Genomic DNA, 12,306 nt, shown 5'->3' with positions numbered 1-12,306 from the left:
GCCATCCAACCATCTCATCCTCTGTCATCCACTTCTCTTCCCGCCTTCAAGCTTTCCCAGCATCAGGGTCTTTTCCAAGGAGTCAGATCTTCCCATCAGGTGGCCAAAGTATTGGAGTTTCAGCTTCAGCATCAGTCCTTCCAATGAACACCCAGGACTGATCTCCTTTAGGATGGACTGGTTTGATCTCCTTTCAGTCCAAGGGACTCTCAAGAGTCTTCTCCAACACCACAGTTCAAAAGCATCAGTTCTTCAGCTCTCAGCTTGCTTTATAGTCCAACTCTCACATCCATACATGACTACTGGAAAAACCATGGCCTTGACTAAACAGACCTTTGTTGACAAAGTGATGTCTCTGCTTTTTAATATGCTGTCTAGGTTGGTCATAACTTTCCTTCCAAGGAGTAAGCATCTTTTAATTTCATGGCTGCAGTCATCATCTGCAGTGATTTTGGAGCCCCAGAAAATAAAGTCTGTCACTGTTTCCACTGTTTCCCCATCTATTTGCCATGAAGTGATGGGACCAGATGCCATGATCTTCGTTTTCTGAATGTTGAGCTTTAAGCCAACTTTTTCACTCTCCTCTTTCATCAACTTTTTCACTCTCCTCTTTCACTTTGATCAACTTTTTCAGTTTATTCTTTCACTTTCACCAGTCCCATCACTTCATGGCAAATAGATGGGGGAGCGGGATGGAAATAGTGACAGACTTTATTTTCTTGGGCTCCAAAATCATTGCAGATGGTGACTGCAGCCATGAAATTAAAAGACATTTGCTTCTTGGAAGAAAAACTATAACAAATCTAGACAGCATATTAAAAACCAGAGACATCACTTTGCCAAGAAAGGGCCGTCTAGTCAAAGCTATGGTTTTTCCAGTAGCCATGTACTGATGTGAGAATTGAACCATAAAAGAAGGCTGAGTGCCAAAGAATTGATGATTTCAAACTGTGCTGTTGGAGAAGACTCTTGAATGTCCCTTGGACAGCAAGGAGATCAAACTAGTCCATCCTAAAGGAGATCAGTCCTGAATATTCATTGGAAGGATTTTTCCTGAAGCTGAAACCCTAATACTTTGGCCAGCTGATGTGAAGAGCCAATTCATTTGAAAAGACCCTGATGCTGGGAAAGATTAAAAGCAGGAGGAGAAGGGAATGACAGAGGATGAGATGGTTGGACAGCATCACCAACTCAATGGACAGGAGTTCGAGCAAACTCCAGGAAATAGTGAAAGACAGGAAAGTCTGGCATGGTTCAGTCCATGGAATCACAAAGTGTTGGACATGACTTGGCAACTGAACAACAACATATCCGAAATATCTATCTTCCCCTTTTCTTCATTCATTCTTCTCTTCTCTCCTCCTTCATTCTGTAAACTTTCCAAATCTCTTCTGTTATTTTTTCCCCTACTACAACTTTTTCTGTCTTCAAACTCTTTCTATAGAAGATAACCCATGACTATTACATTTAACTAGACAATTGCAGGCACCATTTTTAACCATGGAAAAACTTATTTGTGTATGCAGTGATAAGCATTAGTCACAAGTGGAATGGTTATCATCTTTATTATAGTATAGATCCTGTACTGTAATTTGAAGTACATTAAGGGCTCAACTGCTAAAAACAAGGTCTTACCATGCAGTTTTCTGGCAGGATTTTCATATACCAAGTCCTACCTTTAAAGTGACACTATTGGACTAAAGCAGTAATCACCAGAAAGTTGTATTAAAACAGCAGTTCTGAAAATGTGATCCATGGATCCCTTAGGATTCCCCAAGACCCTTTTGGGGAATGTCTGCAAGGTCAAATCAATTTTTACAATAATACAAAAACAATGTTTATGTTTTACTGTATTAAATTTGTACTGATGTTGCTAAAGCAATAGTGGTTAAAACTTCTGGCACCTTCAGTTCAGTTCAGCTCAGTTCAGTCTCTCAGTCGTGTCCAACTCTTTGCGACCCCATGAATCGTAGCACGCCAGGCCTCCCTGTCCATTACCAACTCCCAGAGTTCACCCAAACTCATGTCCATCGAGTCAGGATGCCCTCCAGCCATCTCATCCTCTGTTGTCCCCTTCTCCTCCTGCCCCCAATCCCTCCAGCGTCAGAGTCTTTTCCAATGAGTCAACTCTTCGCATGAGGTGGCCAAAGTATTGGAGTTTCAGCTTTAGCATCATTCCTTCCAAAGAAATCCCAGGACTCATCTCCTTTAGAATGAACTGGTTGGATCTCCTTGCAGTCCAAGGGACTCTCAAGAGTCTTCTCCAACACCACAGTTCAAAAGCATCAATTCTTCGGCGCTCAGCTTTCTTCTCAGTCACTTACCAAGACAGAACACAAAATTGTACTATTAAAAAAAAAACACTTACTTTTAGTCACTGCATTTTTCACTGCATGCACAATAAAAAAAAAGAAAGAAAGAAAAAAAAAAGAGAGAAAGACCAAAGAAAGGCAAAAGATCCAGTCTAGTTTAAGAATATCATTGACAAAGCAATAAAAGTTGTGGTTATTGTTAAATCTCAACCTTTGAGCAAGTGTGTGTGTGTGTTTTTTAACAACTTTATTGAAATAGAATTAGAATATGTTAAACAGTGCATTTAAGGCATACAATCTGATGCATTTTAACATATGTTTACACCCATAAAATCATCATCACAATCAAGGAAATGAACAATTCCATCTTTACCTATAGGTTATTTAGAACATGTTATTTAGTTTCCATACAGTGACTATATATAGACTATACAGTGGAAATGAGAAATAGATTTAAGGGACTAGGTCTGATACACAGAGTGCCTGATGAACTAGGGATGGAGGTTTGTGACATTGTACAGGAGACAGGGAGCAAGACCATCCCCAAGAAAAAGAAATGCAAAAAAGCAAAATGGCTGTCTGAGGAGGCCTTACAAATAGCTGTGAAAAGAAGAGAAGCGAAAAGCAAAGGAGAAAAGGAAAGATATACCCATTTGAATGCAGAGTTCCAAAGAATAGCAAGGAGAGATAAGAAAGCCTTCCTCAGCGATCAATGCAAAGAAATAGAGGAAAACAATAGAATGGGAAAGACTAGAGATCTCTTCAAGAAAATTAGAGATACCAAGGGAACATTTCATGCAAAGTTGGGTTCAATACAGGAGAGAAATGGTAGGGACCTAACAGAAGATATTAAGAAGAGGTGGCAAGAATACACAAAAAAAACTACAAAAAAGATCTTCACGACCCAGATTATCACAATGGTGTGATCACTCATCTAGAGCCAGACATCCTGGAATGTGAATTTAAATGGGCCTTAGGAAGCATCACTATGAACAAAACTAGTGGAGGTGATGGAATTCCAGTTGAGCTATTTCAAATCCTGAAAGATGATGCTGTGAAAGTGCTGCACTCAATATGCCAGCAAATTTGGAAAACTCAGCAGTGGCCACAGGACTGGAAAAGGTCCATTTTCATTCCAATCCCAAAGAAAGGCAATGCCAAAGAATGCCCAAACTACCACACAATTGCACTAATCTCACACGCTAGTAAAGTAATGCTCAAAATTCTCCAAGCCAGGCTTCAGCAATATATGAACCATGAACTTCCTGATGTTCAAGCTGGTTTTAGAAAAGGCAGAGGAACCAGAGATCAAATTGCCAACATCCACTGGATCATGGAAAAAGCAAGAGAGTTCCAGAAAAACATCTATTTCTGCTTTATTGACTATGCCAAAGCCTTTGACTGTGTGGATCACAATAAACTGTGGAAAATTCTGAAAGAGATGGGAATACCAGACCACCTGATCTGCCTCTTGAGAAATTTGTATGCAGGTCAGGAAGCAACAGTTAGAACTGGACATGGAACAACAGACTGGTTCCAAATCAGGAAAGGAGTATGTCAAGGCTGTTTATTGTCACCCTGCTTATTTAACTTCTATGCGGAGTACATCATGAGAAACGCTGGGCTAGAAGAAGCACAACCTGGAATCAAGATTGCCGGGACAAATATCAATAACCTCAGATATGCAGATGATGCCACCCTTATGGCAGAAAGTGAAGAAGAACTAAAGAGCCTCTTGATAAAAGTGAAAGAGGAGAGTGAAAAAGTTTAAAGTTGGAAAAAGTGAAAAAAAAAAGTGAAGAAGAAAAAGTGAAAAGTTGAGCTTAAAGCTCAACATTCAGAAAACTAAGATCATGGCTTCCAGTCCCATCACTTCATGGCAAATCAATGGGGAAACAGTGGAAACAGTGGCTGACTTTATTTTTCTAGGCTCCAAAATCACTGCAGATGGTGACTGCAACCATGAAATTAAAAGACACTTACTCCTTGGAAGGAAAGTTATGACCAACCTGCTGCTGCTGCTGCTAAGTCGCTTCAGTCGTGTCTGACTCTGTGCGACCCCATAGACAGCATATTAAAAAGCAGAGACACTGCTTTGTCAACAAAGGTCCGTCTAGTCAAGGCTATGGTTTTTCCAGTGGTCATGTATGGATGTGAGAGTTGGACTATCAAGAAAGCTGAGCGCCGAAGAATTGATGCTTTTGAACTGTGGAGAAGACTCTTGTGAGTCCCTTGGACTGCAAGGAGACCCAACCAGTCCATCCTAAAGGAAATCAGTCCAGAATATTCATTGGAAGGACTGATGCTGAAGCTGAAACTCCAATACTTTGGCCACCTGATGCGAAGAGCTGACTCATTGGAAAAGACATTGATGCTGGGAAAGATTGAGAGCAAGAGAAGTGGATGACAGAGGATGAGATGGTTGGATGGCATCACCAACTCAATGGACATGGGTTTGGGTGAACTCCGGGAGTTGGTGATGGACAGGGAGGCCTAGCATGCTGGGGTTCATGGGGTGGCAAAGAGTCAGACATGACTAAGCGACTGAACTGAACTGAACTGAATTTAGTTTCCAAATAGTTGATGATCTCCCTTGTATCTATTTGTTACTGGTTTGAAATTTATTTTCATCATGGCCAGAGAGTAAACTTGGTGTGTATGAATCCTTTAAAATTTTTTGAGAATTGTTTTGTAGCTCAGAATATGATCTATCTTGGTAATTATGATCTATCTTTTTTCTGACATGAAAAGAATGTGTATTCCTCTTTTATTAGGTAGAGTGTTCTGTAAATATCAATTAGGTGAAGGTAGTTGATCATGTTCTCCAAATTTTCCATATAATAACTGATTTTCTGTCTACTTGTACCATATATTACAAAGAGAGAGGTGTTGAAATCTCTAAGTATAATTTTAGATTTGCCTACTTCTTTCAGTTCTATTAATTTTTATATCATATATCTCTAAGTTTTCTTATTAAGTGCATGTATTTCCGATTGCAATGTCCTTTTGCCAGATTGACCTCTTCATCAGTGTGAAATGACCCATTTTTATTTGGTAATAATTCTTTGCTCTGAAACCTGTTTTCCCCTATTATTAATGTAGCCATTCCAACTTTCTTTTGATTAGCATTAGCATGTTATATCTTTTTCCATCCTTTTTAAACTATTTTCTTCTTTACAAGTAAAGTAGGTTTCTTGTAGGTAGCATATAGTTAGGTCTTGCTTTTTATCTAATTGGAAATTCTCTGGCTTTTATATGGAGTATTTGGACTTTTTATACTTAATGTGATTATTGATATGGCCAAGCTTAAATGTATCACTCTGCTACTCGTTTTCCATTTGTTTCATCTGTTTTTTGTTTTTACCATTTTTTCTCATTTATCTTGGATTAATTTATTGTTGTTTATTATTCTACTTTATGTCCTTTGGTAGTTTGTCAGCTTTACCATTGTTTTGTTTTTGTGATTGGTTTAGTATTTATAGTATACATCTCTAACATTATCACTATATACCATCAAGAACTATTATGTCACTTAATGTATAGTACAAGAATGTTAAAATAGTGTATTTCTATTTCCCTTCTTAGTCTATTGTCAGATATTTTACTTCTCAATATGCTATTAACCACATCATACATTATTATTATCTTTGCATTAAACAATTCTCCTTCAAAGAGATTGTTACAATAAAGGGCATTTTGCATTTGGTATTTACCATTTCCTTCCTTTGTGTAGATGCATGTGTTCATCTGCTATCATTTTCCTTTTGCATAAACTATGTCCTTTAACATTTCTTGTAGTGCAGGTATGGTAATAATTTCTGTATTTTGAAAATAAAAATTTTATTTTGCCTTTGTTTTTGAAAGATATTTTTTCTCAGTATGGAATTCTGTGCTGACAGGTTTTTTCTTTCTATACTTTAAAGGCTGTTGCTCCAATGTCTCCTTGCTTGCTTTGTTTTTTATTAGAAATTGGCTGTCATCCTAATCTTTGTTCCCATACATGTAATGTGCCTCTGTCTTAAGATTTTCTCTTTATTCCAGTTTTTAGACAATTTAATTTTAATAAGCCTTGGTGAAATTTTCTTTCTGTTCTTATGGTGGGGTTCATAGAATTTCTTGGATCAGTGGATTTTAAGCTTTTATCAAATTGGGAAAACTTTTAGCCAATATTTCTTCAAGTGTTTCATGCCCCATCCTTCTTTGGGCAGTCCTATTATACAGATACTAAATTCTGTGAAGTTTTCCAGCAGTTCACCTGTGCTGTTTAGTTTTCCTGTTTTTTTCTCTATTTCCTTTGTATTTTTTCAATTCCTATGTCTTCAAGTTCACTAATATTTTCTTTTGTGGTGGCTAATCTTTGTTCTTAACTGTTGTTAATTCCATTCAGTGTACTCTTCATCCCAGACATTGCTTTTTCTTTCTTGGATGTCTGATTTAGATTTTCATCCCATCCATGTCTCTCCCTAACATCCTCAGCCTCTCCTCAACTGTCTTGAACATATAGGATATAGTTATGACAACTGTTTTAATACCCTTGTCTGCCAATTTTTCATCTATGTCATCTCTATATCTGCTTCTATTGATTGGTTTTTCTCCTTATTATAGGCTCCTACTTCTTTGCATGCCTGGCAATATTTTTATTAGATACCAGATGTGACTTTTATTTTTTGGGGGGTGCTGGGCATATTTGCATCCTCTATATGTTCTTCATCTTTGTTCTGAGACACAGTTGAGTTGGAAACAGTTTGGTCTTCTGGAGGCCTGCTCTTCAGTTTTCTTAGAGTGGAGCAGAGCTGCATGTGATCCAGGTATCATTCAACACTGTACTGAAGCAAAGCTCTCTGGATATTCTATACTTGCATTTTATATTTCCTATTTTGTATTTTAAGGTTTTTCCACTCTGACTGCTGGAAACACAAAATATTCTTAAACTTATCTGTTCTCTAGGGCTTCTTATGCCTACTTCTTTCCAGTAGATCTTTCCCCCACCCTCCACCCTAGAGTAGTTTCCTCACTTGAATGTGCTGATCTGTACCCAGTTGAAGACTTGAGGAGAAATCTTTACTGTTTCCTAAAGTGCTCTCACCTCGAAGCTCCCTGTTTCTCCTTCTGTACTGTTCATATTTTAGCCATCCACTCAACCTTACCATGTTCTCAACTCTGTCTGTTCGTCTCATAGATACCACCTGGCTCCATTTGGATTCTTTCAAACTGGGAAATCTCTCAAGACAGCAAGCTGGGGGAAATATCCAGTTCATCTCATTTGTTTTCCTTCTTTTATGACTCGTCTGTGATGTCTGTTTTCCAATATTTGAACATCATTGTTTGATATACTGGAGAAGGAAATGGCAACCCACTCCAGTGTTCTTGCCTGGAGAATCCCAGGGACGGGGGAGCCTGGTGGGCTGCAGTCCATGGGATCGCACAGAGTCGGACACGACTGAAGCAACTTAGCAGCAATAGCAGTAGCAGTTTGATATACATTTGAAGATAGAATGATAAATCTAGTCTGTTACTCCATCTCGACTGGAAGCAGAAGTTGAGACTATGAATCTTGCCTTTTGCCTGACAAAAGGTGAGGTTCAAGGAAAGTACTTCTGCTACACGTTGAAGGACAAATGTTATCTCAAGGAAAAGCACATACACAGTTGTTTGTTTGAGATGTGAGATGAGCTATCTGCTTTCTTGATAAAATCCTACTTTTACTTGAAAGAATAATTGACTGATATCCTGATTATTCAGACTTGGCTATTTGGTAAAAATCTGTTTGAAAATGAATAAAGTGTGCCTATGCTTTCAAGGACAATAACCAACAGTATTTATTGTCAATGATAAAACTGCATCTTTCAAGTGAAAACTGGGTTTCCCTCATAGCTCAGTCGGTAAAGAACCTGCCTGCAATGTAGGAGACCCGGGTTTGATTCCTGGGTATGGAACATCCCCTGGAGAAGGAAATGGCAACCCACTCTAGTTTTCCTGCCTGGAAAATCCCATGGACAGAGGAACCTGGCAGGCTACCGTCCATGGGGTCCCAAGAGTAGGACACAACTTAGGAAAACTTGTATCTGCTACCATAAGTTTGAGAGTTTCCTGATACATAACAACTTTTCTAACAAAGTCAGTTATTTTAACAAATGTGATTTTAAAATACTTTATAATGAAATGTTCAACATTTGGAATATCAGTATAACTCAGTGAACCAATATTTTCCAAACACTCCATGCCCAATCACAGAGAAAAGGTCCAGCCAAAATATAAGACAAACCAATGGATTTCAATGTAACGGAGTGAAAATGTTTACATGGTTTCAGATTCTGCATTACAGCTAACCTTAATGACATTATTATTTCCCATGTTTTGTTTTAATAACAAAAAAGATGACCCATAATTATCTAAAGAGGCGATTAAAACACTCCTTCCTTTTCCTACCACATGTCAATGGAGGCTGCACTTTTTTTATATACGTCAACCCAAAATAACATGTCACAGAAGGTTGAATGCATAAACAAAACCAGTTGCTTTCTAATAAGTCAATAACACTTTTTAAGCATTAAAAAATGCCAGTCTTCTCATGAAACCCTGTTTTAGAAAGCATAGCAATTTTTTCATAAGAATGTGTTGACTTGTAATGCTTTTGTTGTTTTAAAATAAGTCCATAATTAAATATGTATAAAATGTCTGGTTTAATTTTCAATATAATAAATATTAATAGAAGTAATCCACATAAGCAAAAGCTACTAGAGGCCCTCAATAACTGTTACTATTGTAACAGAGTGAAATATTTGATAATTCATGTGTTAAGGCTATTTTACCCTGGAGAAATAAAACATCAAGCCAATGGTTTTAACTTTAACTGTATATTTGAATTATCTAAAAAGCTTTTTTTTTTTTTTTTAGATGAAGTTGCCTGGGTACCTACCACCCCTAGAGGTTCTAATATGATAAGCCTATGTGTGGTACGGACATCAAGGTAATTCTAGCAGGGCTGAGAATCACTCTATTAATCACATACTCTGAGAAATACATTAGCAAAAACCACAGAGAATACAAAGAGACCCGTATTATAGCCCTGCCCAAATCTGTCCACCACTGTTTTCAATAATGGAATAAAAAATTAAAATGTTTGCTTCCGTAGTACAGAGTCAGACTTTTTGCTGTTCCCTGGAAATCTCAGGAATCCAGATTTCCTGTAAATCTTCCCAACTGCTTACACCAGATCAGAGGTCAAGTCAAGGTGGCAACAAAAGTTGGGAAAAAAAATCTCCTTTCCTCTTGTTTTCTGGCTCTCTCCCTTTCTAACCCTTTAGAATAACAGTTCACGCTCCTTTCTAACTGGGAAGGAGAACATTCCCTACAAACCCTGATTCCTTTCACTAGCACTAATCTTGGATCCAAACAAAATTCCTTTCACTCCTTTACTAATTTTGTCTTGCTTTTTTTTTCTTTTTTTCCAGTTTTTTTCTCCATGGGCTCTGAAAACCAAAAGTCTTCATGATCCAAAGAAATGAATCTCTAGTAAGGAATTTTAGTCCATTCAAGGAGATGAGGACAGAGAAAGAGAATCAAAGATGAAGAATCAATAAGAAACTTCATCTCTTTACTGCTTACAGAATGGACAGCTCTGATATATACAATATCAAAATTGACTGCAATGTTGAAGGTTCAATCAACTGATGTTATGGAAAGAATATATATACATACCATGTATATATTTTCACTTTTTATTCAAAGAATTCCACTTTTTTTTTTTTTGCATCTTATAGGATTAAAAAGGTGAAAAACGTGAAAAAGCACCAATTTCTGGAATATATTAATGATAATACATGGAAGACAAAAAGCTGTCAGCTTGAGAACTTGTTTTCATTCAAAGTTACTAGCTAAATTTTTATGGTGTAAGTTAAAAATATGATTAAAGTAGTTAGGTGTGCCAATAACTTATTTTTTGAGATCCATTAATTCTATAAATTCATACAATGAGAGATATTATTATCCTACTAGTTACTGCTAAGAAACTTAAAGCATGGGGAGGTTGCAGGTGGATTCTTTACAGTCTGAGCCACCCAGGGAAGCCCACACATAATCTGCCCAGGGGCATGCAAAACCAACTCAATGCAGGCATTATACTTTTACTCTAACCTACAGGCTTTTCCAGTTTCAAAGGAGAAGATTTAAGCAGCTAGTAAATTCTAATTTTTAATATGTTGAACTAAGCATTTACTGAACCAGACACCTTTGAAATGATTTTATTTCCAAGTTTTAGGCAGAATACTCATTTTGTATTGCTTTCTTTTTTGTAGCCAAAGATGGAGAAGCTCCATATGTATAGTCAGCAAAAACAAGACCAGGAACTGACTGTGGCTCAGACCATGAACTCCTTATTGCCAAATTCAGACTTAAATTGAAGAAAGTAGGGAAAACCACTAGACCATTCAGGTATGACCTAAATCAAATCCCTTATGATTATACAGTGGAAGTGAGAAATAGATTTAAGGGCCTAGATCTGATAGATAGAGTGCCTGATGAACTATGGACAGAGGTTCATGACATTGTACAGGAGACAGGGATCAAGACCATTCCCATAGAAAAGAAATGTAAAAAAGCAAAATGGCTGTCTGGGGAGGCCTTACAAATAGCTGTGAAAAGAAGAGAAGCGAAAAGCAAAGGAGAAAAGGAAAGATATAAACATCTGAATGCAGAGTTCCAAAGAATAGCAAGGAGAGATAAGAAAGCCTTCTTCAGTGATCACTGCAAAGAAATAGAGGAAAACAACAGAATGGGAAAGACTAGGGATCTCTTCAAGAAAATCAGAGATACCAAAGGAACACTTCATGCAAAGATGAGCTCGATAAAGGACAGAAATGGTATGGACCTAACAGAAGCAGAATATATTAAGAAGAGATGGCAAGTATACACAGAAGAACTGTACAAAAAAGATCTTCACGACTCAGATAATCACGATGGTGTGATCACTGACCTAGAACCAGACATCCTGGAACGTGAAGTCAAGTGGGCCTTAGAAAGCATCACTACGAAGAAAGCTAGTGGAGGTGATGGAATTCCAGTTGAGCTATTCCAAATCCTGAAAGATGATGCTGTGAAAGTGCTGCACTCAACATGCCAGCAAATTTCGAAAACTCAGCAGTGGCCACAAGACTGGAAAAGGTCCGTTTTCATTCCAATTCCAAAGAAAGGCAATGCCAAAGAATGCTCAAACTACCGCACAATTGCACTCATCTTACACGCTAGTAAAGTAATGCTCAAAATTCTCCAAGCCAGGCTTCAGCAATATGCCAACCGTGAACTTCCTGATGTTCAAGCTGGTTTTGGAAAGGGCAGAGGAATCAGAGATCAAATTGCCAACATCCGCTGGATCATGGAAAAAGCAAGAGAGTTCCAGAAAAACATCTATTTCTGCTTTATTGACTATGCCAAAGCCTTTGACTGTGTGGATCACAATAAACTGTGGAAAATTCTGAAAGAGATGGGAATACCAGACCACCTGACCTGCCTCTTGAGAAATTTGTATGCAGGTCAGGAAGCAACAGTTAGAACTGGACATGGAACAACAGACTGGTTCCAAATAGGAAGAGGAGTTCGTCAAGCCTGTATATTGTCACCCTGCTTATTTAACTTCTATGCGGAGTACATCATGAGAAACGCTGGACTGGAAGAAACACAGGCTGGAATCAAGATTGCCGGGAGAAATATCAATAACCTCAGATATGCAGATGACACCACCCTTATGGCAGAAAGTGAAGAGAAACTAAAGAGCCTCTTGATGAAGGTGAAAGTGGAGAGTGAAAAAGTTGGCTTAAATTCAGAAAACAAAGATCATGGCATCCGGTCCCACCACTTCATGGGAAATAGATGGGGAAACAGTGGAAACAGTGTCAGACTTTATTTTTTGGGGCTCCAAAATCACTGCAGATGGTGACTGCAGCCATGAAATTAAAAGACGCTTACTCCTTGGAAGGAAAGCTATGACCAACCTAGA

Source organism: Bos indicus, chromosome 11 (assembly GCF_029378745.1).
Source record: "Bos indicus isolate NIAB-ARS_2022 breed Sahiwal x Tharparkar chromosome 11, NIAB-ARS_B.indTharparkar_mat_pri_1.0, whole genome shotgun sequence".
NCBI classification, from domain to species: Eukaryota; Metazoa; Chordata; class Mammalia; order Artiodactyla; family Bovidae; genus Bos; species Bos indicus.
This window is presented reverse-complemented; position numbering follows the sequence as displayed.